Genomic DNA, 16,237 nt, shown 5'->3' with positions numbered 1-16,237 from the left:
TAACTTTACATTATGTGGGGCAACGGTCGGGTAATGTGTGGTTACTCACCGATACGATACGCTCAGCTACGTCCGTTTGTCTTGATTCCCTTCGTAGGGATGCGTGAATTTTTTTTTTACTGCTGAACGACCAACTCTGGGCCGTCCGGCGCGGCAGGGATGCCGCCCCAGTCCAGGACTTCAAGCCGCCACCTAAAGCCACCGAGACCAAATGGCCTGCCCATTGTGTTCAATGAAGTCTTTTCTCTCTCCCTCTGCCATGAAACAGGGCAGCGAGGGGCACTGGATAACACTACCGGGGATTAGGCCTAAGCACACATAAATACTCTACAAAGTAGACAAGCGAGCGTCCCCCCCCCCCCCGCAGTCGTAATTCAATTCGCAGAACATCGGGTATCGTGATTCGAAGGTTGGCATCCCGCCGACGGCTGGGGTAATTTTTAATTCAGATAAATGGTGACATCTGTAGGGCCTAGATAAAACGGGCAAGTATGGAGTATGCGCAACAGAAACCTAGGTCATGGTACTTGTATGCTGGTGTACATTTTCCACAGTGACTTAATAACGAGTTAGTTGCTTCTTAAACCGTGTTTTTTATTTTGAAAAAGTAAATTAGACGAAAATGGATGTGACTTCAATTGAGGTTACACGAAGTGCCATAGCATATGGGTACCTTCGTTGGGAACCCGGTATTTTTTAGCGTAGTCCTTAAACGCCAGTCCCTGTCGGTGGCGTAACCGATAGACATAAAAAAAGTAATTGATAGACACAGACATGAAAAAGTAGTCGCAAAAATATACGCAGGATCGATTCTAACCCGTGCCGCCTGCATTGTAGTTGTTTTTGACCCCACACCGATGCTGGGGCTTGAATCTCATTGGCAAAAGGACTCTATACAGGCGTCACATCGGGCAAGGAATGACGTCAATCTGTGATGTATAGCGAGGAGGAAGAGTGAAATAACAACCGCTCATCACGCGATGCTGATTACGCAACGAGTGTGTGGTTTAATGTTTCCCACGTACTGCAACGTGCTTAGCTACAATTCTTCATCGTCATCAGCCACATGCAGGATTAGCAACAGGCACGTAATACCTTACAGACGCATAGCGGGTACCTTCGGTATTCAGTGTCGGTGTCGTTGGTTGTAAGCGGGAAAATATTCGAAGAAAGTGAATAACAAAAATTTCTGGGTCCGAGTGGGAATCGAACCCAGGACGTCAGTGTTGGCACGCAGGAGTTTCATCAGGGCCAGATTGTTTGTTCGAAGTGGTTTGAGAATAGAACACTATATGAATGTCATTTAGTGGCATAAGTCTCCTTAACGCGTGGTGTATTGCGTGGCCCGACCGTTTCGCGCCAGGCGGCGACAGATGTGAACTGAGCAACGATTAGGTGTTTTGATGGCCCACCGATTAGAAATTATCTGATATACTTAACTGTAATCGGCTTAGATTGGCGTGTTGCCCTACGGACGCGCATAGGACGTTTCGCTGATTCATAACGGGAATAAATGTGGCCCACGAGCCACCTAAGTGCGCTTGCAGGAGGCATTCAGTGGTACTATGAAATGACCAGTGTTACGCGCACAGTCTTTCGTTTCCTAACGGCATGGTTTAGGCATGAACCGATATTGATATGTGAGGGTTTCACGTGCCGAAACCATCGCGTGATTATGAGAGACGCCGTAGTGGAGGGCTCCCGAAATTTCGACCACTTGGGGCTCTTTAGCGTGCACCCGAATCTGAGCACACGGGCCTACAACATTTCCGCCTCCATCGGAAAGGCAGCTGCCGCAGCCGGGATTCGATCCCGGGACCTGCGGGTAAGCGGCCGAGTACTTTATCCACTAGACCACCGCGGCGGGGCGGCATGAACCGAAGCATCGGAAGCTGATTCGCACCAGGCCAGATTACGCCATCTCTATCAAATCTTGAAGGCGAAGCTCAAACGCCCTTCTGTTTTCTTGCGATGTAAAGATAAGCTTACGGCACCATCAATCTCGAATCCCACTATGGGTCGCACTTTGTTTCAGCAACCGAGGGAGGCCGACGCCGAATGGGAGCGAAGAGTGGGCCTCCACATGGCGTCCGGCGCCGCAATAGACGTCGCGCTGGCGGTGCTCAGGACGGAGGCGTCCTTCGACGAACAGAGGCTGCCCGACGTGCCTCTGTCGGGACACCAGCTGTTCTACGTGATGCTGTGCTACATGCAGTGCGGGGCGCAACACGGCGCGGCGCTGTGCAACGAGCCCCTTAAACACAAGGAAGACTTCAGCGACGCCTTTGCGTGCCCTCCGAGAAGCAAAATGCGATCGAGGCACCAATGCAAGAGCTTCGTTTAGCGTATAACGCCGTGCACCGTATATCGTGCGAAACGAGTGTAGCGTTCGCACGGTATACAGTGTGCTATGTGTATGTTTATTAAATGTGTGTGTCGAATCGCCTGAACTTAAACAAGCGAAAAAAAATGCACGCATCTTCACTGAGTCAATTGTGACGAGTGGGCGAAGCACTGGGAGTTGTTATTACTGTAGCGCCTACCTTTCTTGACGTCTGTGTTGTCTTTTCCTTTTTTCAATATGTGATGCGCTAATAGCAATGAAAAATGAAGAAAAAGATGACACAGACGTCAAGAAAGGTAGGCGCTAAAAGTAGCGCCTACCTTTCTTGACGTCTGTGTTGTATTTTCCTTTTTTTCATATCTGCCGCGCTAATACAAAATATGTCTGCTGGCTTCCGTTTGCGCAAAGCAAGCGAAGGCGAGCGAAGCCAGTGCACCTGTGTTTTCGGCTTCGACCACCTCCGCTTACAATTTGCTAACAAACACTTACGCTGCCAAAGCAACTACACATGCCGATCTGCAAGGGATACACTCTACCATATGGTATGGAAGTGTAGACGTAACCCAGCAATGCCACATATCGCTCTGCTGGGTGCGAGACGGATGTTTGGGATCTGCGTATACATCTACAAATCATGAAAGCGGAGGGAGGCCCAACTGACAACTTCACGCCTTGAAGCCAGGCGACGTGTGGTGAAGAAGGCCAAGCTGTCACATCTTCACCGCCTCAGGAGTGTGCTACAGGCTATTCAATCAGCAGATCTACGCTCAAACCGCAGAAGTGTCACTTTGGTTATGAAGAGCTCAAATTCCTTGGCCCTGTAGTCAACGCCAAAGGAGTCCGACCCGACCCCGACAAACTTGCCGCTGTAGCCGCGTTTCCGCATCCTACAGACAAAAAGACTGTTCGGCGCTTTCTGGGCTTGTGCACCTACTATCGACGATTTATTAGAGGGTTTTCGAAGATAGCGGAACCCTTGACTCGCCTTACACGCGACGACACACCGTTTGTATGGGCTACCGAGCAACAGGCTGCTTTTGCCGAGCTACGACAGCGGATGCAGTCAGCCCCTGTTCTTGCGCATTTTGACGATGATGCTGACACAGAGGTGCACACTGACGCCAGTAACATCGGCCTCGGCGCAGTCCTCGTCCAGCATCAACACGGCAAAAAACGAGTCATAGCCTATGCCAGCCGCTCACTGTCCCGTACCGAGGTGAATTACACGACCACAGAGAAAGAGTGTCTCGCAGTAGTGTGGGCGATCACCAATTTCGCCCGTACCTCTATGGTCGTCCATTTAAAGTGGTGACAGACCACCATGCCCTCTGCTGGTTGGTAAACATTCGTGATCCCTCTGGACGACTGGCCCGATGGAGCTTGCGTCTACAGGAATTTGATGTGACCATCGTATATAAATCTGGACGGAAGCATGAAGACGCTGATATGCTGTCGCGTGCACCTTTAGTCAATCAAGAAGAAGAGGACGATGACGGTTTCGTGGGCACCCCTAGCTCATCTGACTTGAGCAGACGCCAGCGAGAGGATGAAGAGATTCGACCGCTCATCGACTATCTGGAGGGTCATAGCGCCGTTATACCTCGCCATATCTATCTCGCGTCATGACGTCTTTCTGCCTCCGAGATAATGTCCTGTACAAAAAAAACGCCCGTTCTACGAGCCGCGCTTACCTCCTCGTCGTTCCGAAGGACATGCGGGACGAAGTCCTCTCCGCGTGTCATGACGAGCCCACATCTGGTCATCTAGATTACTCGCGAACGCTCGCCACAGTAAGTGAGGTGTACTACTGGCCCGGAATTTCGGCAAGCGGGAAGCAGTACGTTAAAAGCTGTCGTGAATGCCAGCGTCGAAAGTCGCTACCAAGCGAGCCGGCTGGATTACTTCAGCCAATTGATCCACCCCACAAGCCATTTGACCAAGTCGGCATGGACATTCTCGGCCCATTTCCTTTATCGTCCGACGGCAACAAATGGGTCATTGTTGCAACTGACTATTTGACCCGCTATGCTGAGACACGGGCGATACCACGAGCGACGGCTTCTGAGGTAGCACAGTTCTTCATGTGCCACATTGTTCTGCGCCACGGTGCTCCATCTACAGTGATAACCGACAGAGGAACAGCGTTCACTGCACAACTTATTGATGAAGTTTTTCGACTGAGTAACACTAGGCATCGAACGACGACTGCTTACCATCCGCAGAGCAACGGCTTAACCGAGCGACTAAATAAGACAGTCACAAACATGATCTCCATGTACATCGACGTCCAACACAAAACATGGGATCGCATTTTGCCTTATGTGACGTTTGCTTATAACACCGCCGTTCAAGAAACAACCTGATTTACACCGTTTCGACTTCTCTACGGCCGCGAAGTTCAGACGATGCTGGATGCGATGCTTCCTTGTGAAGACGCCGATCAGTTAACAACTGACGCAGAAGAATTTGCAGTGCGTGCCGAAGAAACTCGCCAGCTCACCCGGCTACACATTGGTCAGCAGCAACAGGTCGATGCACGACGTTACAATATGCGTCACAATGACGTATCTTACAGTCCGGGAGACCAAGTTTGGGTTTGGACCCCTGTTCGACGCTGTGGCCTCTCCGAAAAGTTGCTCAGCAGATACTTCGGTCCGTATAAAGTATTACGCCGCGTGAGCGACGTAAACTACGAAGTGGTTCCGGACGCTACGTCGTCACGAGGGGTACAACGGAAACAACCGACCTCTGACATAGTTCACGTGGTGCGCATGAAGCCTTATTTTGCGCGTTCCTAAAAGACCACTTTTCCTGTGTTTTTTTTTTTTCATTTGTGCTCCTACAATTGCTTCATCATTGGTGGGCTTATCGCGTCTAACATTTTATTATTGGTGCCCTTTTTGATTGTTTAAACTACCTTGTTTTGGTTTTTTTTTTGCAATAATTTTACATCATCGGGACGATGCTCTTATTTTTTTTGTTGTTGTTGAGGAGGAATATTGCCACCTACTTCGAGTAGTGGGTCGTTGGCCAAGGTGAAGGCTCACACCATAGAGAAGAAAGAAGTGCGCGTGGGTCCCCGCTCTGGCAAACAAGCCCAACCGACGCGCTTGGTTAGAGTCCTGTTGCTGAGACGTCTCTAAACTTTGTCGACACCCCCTGGAGTGACGTGACAATATTCACTATTTGGTGTGCGTGATCCATTAACTATTTGAAATGTTTTCTTCACTGTGTCCATGAGAAACTCAGTTGCGACAATGCACGTGAGACGTCCCTTTGCGCAGTGTAGTCTCACTGTGTGACACAGCTTGTGCACGCATGGAGACCACAGCAAGCTGCTTTTGGCACCGAAGGACAGAAACTGGGGCTCAATAGCATTCGTCGATATTAAGTAATTCAATCACCTGTACGCAAACTACTCGATTCTCTTAAACAATGTTTCGCATATTTTATCATGTGACTTTCACTCTACCAAAAACAGGTGCACGTTAAGGAACCCCAGGTGGTCAAAATTTCCGGAGCCCTCCACTATGGCGTCTCTTATAATCAAAAAGTGGTTTTGGGACGTTAAACCTTATGAATCAATCAATCAATCACACTACCAAAAACACCATTCTGGCCGTGGGAAGACGTTCGGTAAACGGGAAAACGCTAAAAGAATTAGAACAAAAACAAAAGACTGCTGATGCCGCCTCCGAATTGCAACATCAACTGCCGTGACGACATCAGTTTTGATGGCGTGTACTTTAATAAACGTAGTTCCTAACCGGTAAAAGTGAAATACATTCATAATTAAACAAGCACCAAAAAGTACAAACACTCAGAAAGAACACAGCACAAGCGCTTTCTGAGTGTTGGTACTTTTTGGCTGTTGTTTCATCATGAACCTATACCAACGTGTCCAACTGGCAGTGATCCTAAATGAAAAGTTTCCGGAAATTCGGTGATCAAGCGTCGCCGGAAATCGAAACACAAGCGTTGAAATCTGTTCCGTCTCATGCGGTCGCTATAGCGAGATACCCGCGGGCCACATGATTGAGACCTCTTGATCTAGAACAACATTGGTTTACTTGAGTTGAGCCATGACAGTGCAGTGCAGTTACGAAAAAACCACGCCTGTTTGTAGCACAATATCACACAAACAAAAAAAACATACGGATTTTTCTGTGAGAAAGCTTAGTTCAAGTAAGTTTCATCCTTATACAGGTGTAGCGAAACTTCGGGGTTGTTTAAGCTAGACACATCTGATGACCATCCGGACGAAGGAGTGTGGGAGCAATTCCACACAGGCAAGCGATGACAAGTCAACACGTTGATTTCGGGGAGCACTCATTGGGGGTTTATTCATATAATATAACTTAACTTTGCGATATGCACTGAGTCAGAAATACAAAACATGTAAAATGGTGGCATACCCCTCGGCTTGCATGACTGGTCTCCGGTGGTGAGGTGTGCTGTTGACCTCGAGTCCGCTCACACCAAAAAGGGCCCGAGTCACTGCTTAAATATGGGTTTCCAGCAACCACGGGTGCGCGGACCAATCAGGCAAGCTGAGGATAACCAGTCCAACACGAGTTTTCATGGTCGCGTGAAGCCTGCCTCGCAACAAAACTGTGGCAGCTTCTGGAAACGGGCACGTTCTAACACGGCCTTGACGCTCTAACAAGTGCTCAAATTTAGGTCCCCTTTTGCCCTGGGCTTAAGTGGCTGCTCGTTCGTTTCAAGTGCGGGGGGGAAGGGGGGGCACAGTGACCGACCGGATGCAGCCCCTTCTGTTCAAACTCTCACTCTTCGTCGAGGCACCCTCCTCGAGACAAGTCGTTATATAGCGCCCCTAACAAGAGCATCTGGCAAAGAACGAACTCCAGCTGTAGCTGAAAAAGAAAAAGCTTTCCCCGAGACATTGCCTTCGTGACACAGGGATCGAACCCGGAACCAACGCTTTTCCATTTCGAATGCCGCTTGTCTTGCAGTTACCCCGATCTGCCTGTGCACCGTTTCAATGAACTCGCGCAGAACCGACCCAAAGAGCTCGCCTCCGATTCTACTTGCACGTTTCTGGTAAGTATGCCATACGATTGATCACTGTCAGTTCCAATAGCGTATTAATGATAGTTCTAAGTCTTATCAACATGACTTCATGCTGTGTAAATGCTAGGACTCATGGAACATCTAGTCTATACTGATATCCAGACGTAAAAGATGCTGAATTTAGTGCTAATCATCAGGACGTACCAACAGGAAATTATCCAGTTACGTTTATGTCAAATGAAATGCTCATCCCTCAAGACCCTAGAAATTTGATGTGCAAGCTATCAGTAAAGAAAAAAGTGATTTCTATTAGATATAAAGTTTCAATAATACAGGCTGTAGCAAATTTGCCTGGCAGAGTTTCATGCGTAGCATGCATACCGGCACGTGTCAAACACATAATGTAAAGGAAGCACAACTCGTTTGCCACAAACCATTCTCCAAATGTCATCCACGCATTGAAAAAATCGAATCGAGGGGGCAGCCAGAACTTTGGGGGGGGGGGGGGGGGTTCGCTCAACCAGTTTATGTAAGTTTACGCGTGTGCTTGTGCATCTGGGGAAGGAGTAGACCTCCCCCAACGCCCACGCGCTGTCTATGCCAGTGGTCCTAACACTATTCCATGGCTCTGTTGCATTTGCAGTGAGTGTACATATATTTTGCAAATAGCCCTTTACTTGAGTATACCCTAATTTAGTGACATAAAAAGTTTGGCGTGTTGGTTTTGATGCATCATATCAAAAGACGGTTCTAAAACTGCTCACAGAAACGAATACATAATGATGTGCTAGTTCTACGTCTTATACTATGTGTCCAGTGTCCTTGGCACCGCCTAGCTGTGCTGAGTACTGTGTTCTTAGTTTTTACGATGGCTCACGTGTCCTCCTATTTTGCATGCCATTTTAGTCACACCTTCTCGCAAATACTCTACATGCTGCAGTGTATTTTGTCCTTTGACCTGTTCTGTAAGTGGTAAACTGCGATAACATCACCATTGCGAATGACCGCACTTTTGTCGTCTTTTTGTTTTTTGGAATGACTTCAAGAGCCCGGACTTGGAACACCACCTCACGTTATGGAAGGTGCCACTCAAGCTTTTCTCCCGTTCCTGTATCTGCTTCTCGAAGTAGACCACGTTCTCGTCGCCACTGCAGACGCGGCAGGTAAGCCGCGTGCTTTGGAGGTTGCTCACAGTAGACGTCATTTGCTGGAGTTGCTAGCGAATGACACGTCATCTGCTGGCGTTTATCTGCGAGAAAAAAAAAGAACATTCGCCCTAAGCCCTGGGTCTCACTTTAAATCGGTAAAGAAATCGCAAACATGCAAGAAGACACGCAGTCAGATAACAGCGGTGTCTCCTTCTGAGTAAATTTAGACGGGGCAGCTACGTACTAAAATGCGAAAACTTAGTACAATAACGGAGCCGGTGGCCTTACCTTCTTCACACTCGTTTCTCTTTCCCGCTTCTTTATTATACCATAATATGCGTGGCTATAATAAGACCTGCTTCTCGCGTACTACTCTTTTTCACCTCTTGGGACGCTTTGATGTACACACCGTCACGCTCGATGTGCAGGTAATCGCACGAGTCTTGACCTGCCTGATCTTCCCAGTGACACATAGCTGCATGTTTCGAAACAGTGAAAATCAATGTCTTGCGTTCTTCTCTCCCTCTTTGCGCTCTAACAATCGACCCTATACGACAGACTCTGCGCCCTTTCTCTCCGTTTCGTGCCTTACCATTGGTTTCGGTCATTCTTCGCAGACTCTCATCTCCGCGGGCGATTACGAAATTGCCGAAAAACGTGTGGTAAAGCTGGTGCTTGGCGCTGGTTCGTTTTAGACAGCTTCCACAGACTGGGAATGATCGCAGCTTAAGGAACAAAAAAAAAACAGTGAAGCTTTCGTGATGCCGCGCTGTTACCGAAAGAGCATTTTGAGTCGGGGCGCTGTTGTACTTCTCTTGCTCGACGCTCGTGCGATAGCTTCCAACTCGCGCTCGACTGTCCGTTATTATGCGACGGTCCCCTATCTAAGCTCATTATTTTCCTTCTCCGCACCCTATAAATGATCCCCCTCACTCTTCCTAAACTACATTATACAAGGAGTTTTACCCTCCAGCCTCATTTCTTTCCTTACTTCGCTTCTCATCCTTTCTTCCCTTCACCACCACATTGCTTCACTACACTGAGCATGGCTACGCTATGCTAAGCGCTTCTTCGTACGTGCCCGCTTTGCGTGGTCCATGCCCACCCAGTTGTGTGCGGTCGATCCCGGAATTTCGCCAAACGTGAGCAGTTGCGCTGTTAAACCACTTCAAAATGCCCCTAGTGTTCCGCGTAGAGTCAGTGGGCGAGTGTTCGAATAGGGTCCCCAAAAGTTTGGGACCTCAAAGCCCTTTGCGTATGCAAGCTTTGGTTCAAACAGGAGAGCATAGTTTTCAAATAGTGTCTGCGGCGCCTCTATAGGTCACTCTAGTCTTGACAGAGAGCCGCTGCTATAGTGGGTACTGCCACGTTTGTCTGACGCAAATCTTTTAGAGCAACCGTAGGGGTCCGTCCTGTAGATTCAAGAAATAGCGTCGGCAACGCAAAACTCAAATCCTGTTTGCATCTCACGCATGCGCAGTGGCCTCAACGCTATTTTTGGGGCCCCAACACAATTCAAAAACTACGAAATCTTGGCAGTAGTACCCGCTACTTAGTTTCTGCAACTTAGAAGTGTGGCAGCTTGGGCTAGTTTGTATGACATGACAATAGTTATAGCGCGAGAACAGAATGACGACGCAGAGACAAGAAGAAGTGTCCTTCATGTCCTTCTTATCTCTGCGTCGTCGTTCTGTTCTCGTGCTATAGCTATCGTCATCGTTAGTTCCTGCGCTAGTTTATTTTATTCTATCTTTTTGCCAGGTTGCGATGGGCCGAAGAATGTGAACTATCAGAAGACACCCGCCGCCACCATGATCACGCCACGTGAGGGTATCTCAAACAACGGCCTGCAGAACATCTTCCTCTGGCTCCATCGTGGCTTCGGCTCCATAGTGCTTTCGAAGGACATACCAGAAGGTATGTGAGCGGCCGGTAGTTAGGTCGCAGACCGCAGTTGCCCGCAGTGAATTTAGAATGTAACGATAAAAGTAGTACACTGCGTGAGGCTCTGTCCTCCGCTTTTGCCACCTTCAATCGCTTTTATCGCGTGTCGAATCCCGGTGTCTGAGGAGGGTCACGTTGTAGCTGGAAAGAAACACGCGCATGTACACGCATTTTTGCAGCTCAGGTATGTTGCAATGCCGAAGAAGTAGACTGAATATTCGGGTCTATAAAGTACAGTTGTTATAAACATTGCACCATGAAGACAAAGATTTCAACGGCATTATAGCACATAGCCTACGTTATGACTGTTGCTTGGAGCACCGACCGAACTTTGAGTGTTGTAAATTGCTGTGGTATGACGATGCGTCACACACACACAAAAAAAGAATGAATGCCACTCTGGTACAGGTACTCAGTTTTCATTTGTCTTTCCCACATATTTATTTTATATTACGTCGAAACCTTCAGGGTAAGCGTTCTGTTCATGGTTACAGCTCGCGCTGCTTATCTCTTATTACCTTTCGATTCAGCTCCCTGTATACTTCTTCACTATTTACCATATCGCTATTTCTCTATAGTCTTGCTGAAAATCTCTTCTCTTTTCTTGTTCACAGCTCTCAAGAAGACCAATACAATGGACGAAAAACTTGTGAGTACTCGGTCACTTCCCAATATATATATATATATATATATATATATATATACCCTAATATCCCTAATACCGTTGAGCCCCGTAGCTGGCAGGTTTTACCTTCTTCCCGAAATTCATAAGAGATAATCCCGGTAGACCGATAATTTCTGGAATTGGAACAGTGACTGAGAACCTTTCCCGTTATGTAGATAGCCTCATCAACACCGTTTCGTCCAGCTTTTCTTCTTACATTAAAGATACCAATCACTTTCTATCAGATATTGTTGACCTGCAGGTTCCTCAAACTTCGTTTCTCGTTACGTTAGATGTCACGTCTCTATACACTAATATCCCTCACTCAGATGGCATCGAGGCATTTATCTGCGCGTACAACAATTGCGACGCCGACAAACCAGTTTCCGCATCTACGTTAGCTACGTTGCTTAAGCTCATTCTTGAACTTAACAATTTGGAATTTGATGGGACACATTATGTTCAAGTTAGCGGTACATCTATGGGCACAAGAATCGGACCAAACTACGCAAACATATTTATGGGGCTCCTTGAACACAAATTTCTTGCAAATTGTGAATATAAGTCATTTTACTATAAGCAGTTCATCGACGACATTTTCCTAATCTGGCACCATAGTGAATCGCAACTTCTTTTTTTCATAGCAGATCTTATCAACGCTCATCCGGCGATTTCTTTTTCGCACTCGTATTCACCTGTGAACATAAGCTTCCTTGATATCATGGTCACTCTACGTAACAGGAAGCTGATAACTGATCTTTACAGGAGACCCAAGGATAGGCAGCAATATCTTTACTTTAGTAGTAGTTACGTGAAACACAATAAAACTAGTATTCCCTACAGCCAAGCAGTCCGTTTTAAAAGAATATGCTCTGATAGCAGCGAATTTTCCCGCCACTGCGAACAACTTCGGAGCGCACTCGAAAAATAGAGCTATCCAGCCAGCATAATCACAGACGCCGTCAAACGTGCAGAAGAGCTCGACCGTTCAGACCCGCTGAGTACTAACAAAAGACCCAAAGATTGTTCGCGGACTAATCTAATTTTGACACATGCGGCCTCAGCTCCAAATGTGAACCATATATTAAAGAAACATTTCAACATTTTAATAGAGAGCGAGCGGCTCAAAGGAATCTTTACAGAACAACCACGCGTGGTCTACCGACGATCACGGAACCTTCGTGATTTACTAACCTCATCTAAAACCACGTGTTCACATCATGAAGGCTGTCATCCCAGCAACAAACCACGTTGCAAAGTGTGCGCGCACATGACGACATCTAAAACAGTTTTAAGTACATCGTCCAGTTTTTCTTTAAAGATAAATGGGAACTACACGCGTGATAGTATCAACGTCATCTATCTTCTCAAGTGTTCAACATGCGGAGCTCAGTACATGCATAGGTCAAACAGAGACAAGTTTCAGAATTCGTTTTAATAATCACCATGCACATGCCGTAAGCCTCCCTAATCTACCGCTGTCGAAGCACGTCAGTATGCCTGGCCATGGTTTCGACAAAATTAGGGCCACTATTATTCAGTCCAGTTTCAAGACAAATCACGACAGTAAAAATGTTTACACCCAGAAGGGTGTAAATGAGCTTGCCCCGTGAACGACACCCTAACGGTGTTAATTCAGCACCTTCCGAAAAGGGTGCTTTTACATGCACCCTTAGAATAGGGTGTACATGTAAAAAAACTGTAGGGTGTTACAAAAACACCCTTAAAGAAGGGTGCCTTCGATTTCCTTCACTTTTTAGCACCCTCTGAGGAGGGTGCGAGAAGGGTGCACAAGGGTGTTGAGTGCCCATGGCAGGGGTGCCAGTATTCTTTTAGACTGCACTAATAGATATCAGCATGCACTGATTACACACTACTTGAAGAAAGTGGTCCTGATTATCAATGGTGTGCCACCTGTCGAGCTCTATTCATTGCGTGAGGGCAAAAATATAAACACGTACAATCGTGTATGGACTTGTGCTGGATCTATATATACTTCACAGTATGTGCATAATGCGCGTTACAGGAAACGAAGCCTTGCTGCCCTTGCGTCCCCCAGGTGGTCAAAAATTTCCGGAGCCCTCCACTACGGCGTCTCTCATAATCATATGGTGGTTTTGGGACGTTAAACCCCACAAATCAATCAATCAATTGCTGCCCTTGCATATTGCATTTATTTAATAGGCAAATAAAACATAAACTTTTCTTCTGCCACACAACTTTTTCACCAGATATACGTTCACGTATACGTACACTACACATGCAACACCTCAAATGTTTATTATATTTTTTCAGTTTCACTTTATTGACAATTCTTTGCAACATACAATTACACTGGTTTCAGTTTAGTGTGCTGCTTCAAGTACATAGAGACTACAAATGAAATACACGCTAATATATCCCTATAAGTCTTTCAAGTATCTACAATCACATAGGATTCCAGTTTAATACTCCTTCATGTACACAATCGGTTAATAGGAATGAAATACAGGCAAATATATACTTATAATCCTTTCAAATACATACAATCACCATGATTTCACTATATACGCCTTCATGTACACAATCGTTCCCAAGAAGTGATGCACACAAAAATATATACGGATAGTGTTTTCAAATGTATACAATCACAGTGGTTTAAGCTTTGTATTCCTGGATGTATAACAATTGGTTATGAGAAATGATGTACATGCAAACATATACGGGTTTTCGCACATATAACTTTAGCGAATACTTAAAAACCAATACAATGATCAGAAACAGAAACTGAGTCAGGACACACAAAAAACAAAAGAAGTAATGCATAATTATGTCTAATGACACAGCTGGGTCACTTTATGCCAAATGTCCCAGCCATTTTGGCAACCACCTCAAATGTATTCGAAAAACTCGTGCTGCATTGAAAATAGTGAACTTCTGGAATATTTAGGAGAGGAAAAATATTTGGTCACATGGCTGCCTTCTGAACTTCCTGGAATGCCGTCTAGGTGTTGCATGTGAAAATTTTTATTTTAAAAGCACCGCTCCTTCTTTCTATACGAAACTCGGTCTACGTGTTACGTAACAAGAGCTTAATTTGGGCGACTTGGTTCATAGTGGTTGTGTGCTAGTCACAGCGCGACAACTTTGGGAAGAGACAGAAAGGACCTGAAAGAGCACCGACTGTCAACTGAATTTAATGAATGTGCTACGAGCCCTTTTATACGGAGTACAAGAACCGTGTTCATGCGCGACGACACGTGTGAACACTACAAAATAATCTTAACTGTGAAAAGAATACTCCCTCTCGGAAAGGATAAATGAACGTGTAGTGATGCACTGATCATTGGTTTACCTGATAAATAATACTTCTACAAACGTTAAATTTGCATTAAGTAAACCTCTCCTCGTGACGAATGGTGCAAGATTGACTATTCCTGTTGCTGTTTAGTACACACACTTTTGAAAGCTTGCAAAGGGTGGAAAACAACACGTTAATATCATATCTGCTGGCTATTTTTTTAATTGTGAGACACGTGATGTGGTATAAAACATGCAAAGGTTTTGGTCATTGTTTTTTGTTGGTCCTGTCTTCTTTAACTTTACTTTCTGCAGGAGGGTTTCGCAAACGGGTGTGATGATTCTGTTGGGATATCCAGCATCTTTTAGTCTTTTAATCTGGTTTTCAAACCTGACCTCACCCTTGTGCTAACATGACTTCTGAAGGGTGGCCTGAATACATGTGGTATCAATTCCTCTTTCTACTAATTTTGAATGCCCACTATCAAAAGGCAGAACATTCCTAGCACTCCTGGGCTGATAGCACACGCCAATACCCCAACAGCATCATCACACTTGTTTGCGAAACTCTCCTGCAGAAAGTAAAGTTAAAAGAAATAGGACCAAAAGAAAAAGAGAATGACCAATGACCTTGCATGTTACGTGGTACTACGTACATAAGGTGTCTCACAATTTTAGGAAAAGAGCCAGCAGATATGACATTGTTGTTTTCCACCCCTTGCAAGCTTTCAAAAGTGCATGTACTTACAGCAACAGGAATAGTAAATCTTGCACCATTCGTCACTATAATAGGTTTACTGAATGCCAATCTAATGTGTATGAGATACCGCTAACATGTGGAAAAGTGAACAAAGGACAAACTGGGCAATGCTTCAACGATCAAGCAAGACAGCGTGCTTTAAATCTTAAGAAAGGCTATAGTAGTCTCATGGCCGGACACCGTAAAGAATGTAAGTGTAGTTCTAGGTTTCATAAAACACGGTTTTTGAAAAAAAGCAAGCAGAAAAAATGAGAGATTTTAGAACTCTTTATCAGGAAGGCCAAGGATCAATGCATCAGTACACCTTCACGTATCTTTTCCGAAAAAGAGTATTCTTTTCTCAGTTAAAATTATTTTGTCATGGTCCCACATGTGTTGTTGCAGATGAGCCCTGTTCTTGTGCTCAGTATAAAAACGCTCGTAGCACCTTCAATAAAATTCAGTTGACAGCGCTATTTCCTGTCCTTTTTGCGATAAGATATTTATTATAGAAAGAATTTCATTTTCTTACAGTTCAGGTATAATGATGAGTTTTCATTGTATCACAACATGGAGCAAATCGCATCTCAATACGGACAAAAATCACGATTTTGTGAAATTCGTGATATTTTCTCGTATATTTCAGCAGCTTGAGAGGTCTAAAGATATTTTTTCCTCAAAATATACCTTCTGTGGAGTAAGTATTCACTGCTCAGATATTCATACAAAGTGCAATATTGAAATACAAAATGCAAACACAACACATTTTTGACTTCATTCTTGGAAGCGAATGTGGCGAAAAAATTGCACTATTATTATTGAGCTTCAAGTACCTTACAGAAGCACATTTACTTAACAGGTAGACCGAATTTGCTTTAGAAAAAATAAGCGGTAGTTTTAAAACGAAATTTTCCACAAACAGCACACAGACGGCATTATGCCAGGAAGTTATAAGCCAGCCACATGAACAAAACTTTTTTTCTCGCTGAAATATTCTAGCAGTTCACTGTTTTCAACACAGTAAGTCAGCACTTTTTTTTCAAATACAATTCAGATGGTCGCCAAAGTGGCTGGGACGTTTGGCATGG

The sequence above is a fragment of the Rhipicephalus microplus genome, unplaced genomic scaffold, assembly GCF_043290135.1.
Source record: "Rhipicephalus microplus isolate Deutch F79 unplaced genomic scaffold, USDA_Rmic scaffold_238, whole genome shotgun sequence".
Taxonomy (NCBI): Eukaryota; Metazoa; Arthropoda; class Arachnida; order Ixodida; family Ixodidae; genus Rhipicephalus; species Rhipicephalus microplus.
Note: the sequence above shows the minus strand (reverse complement) of the source record.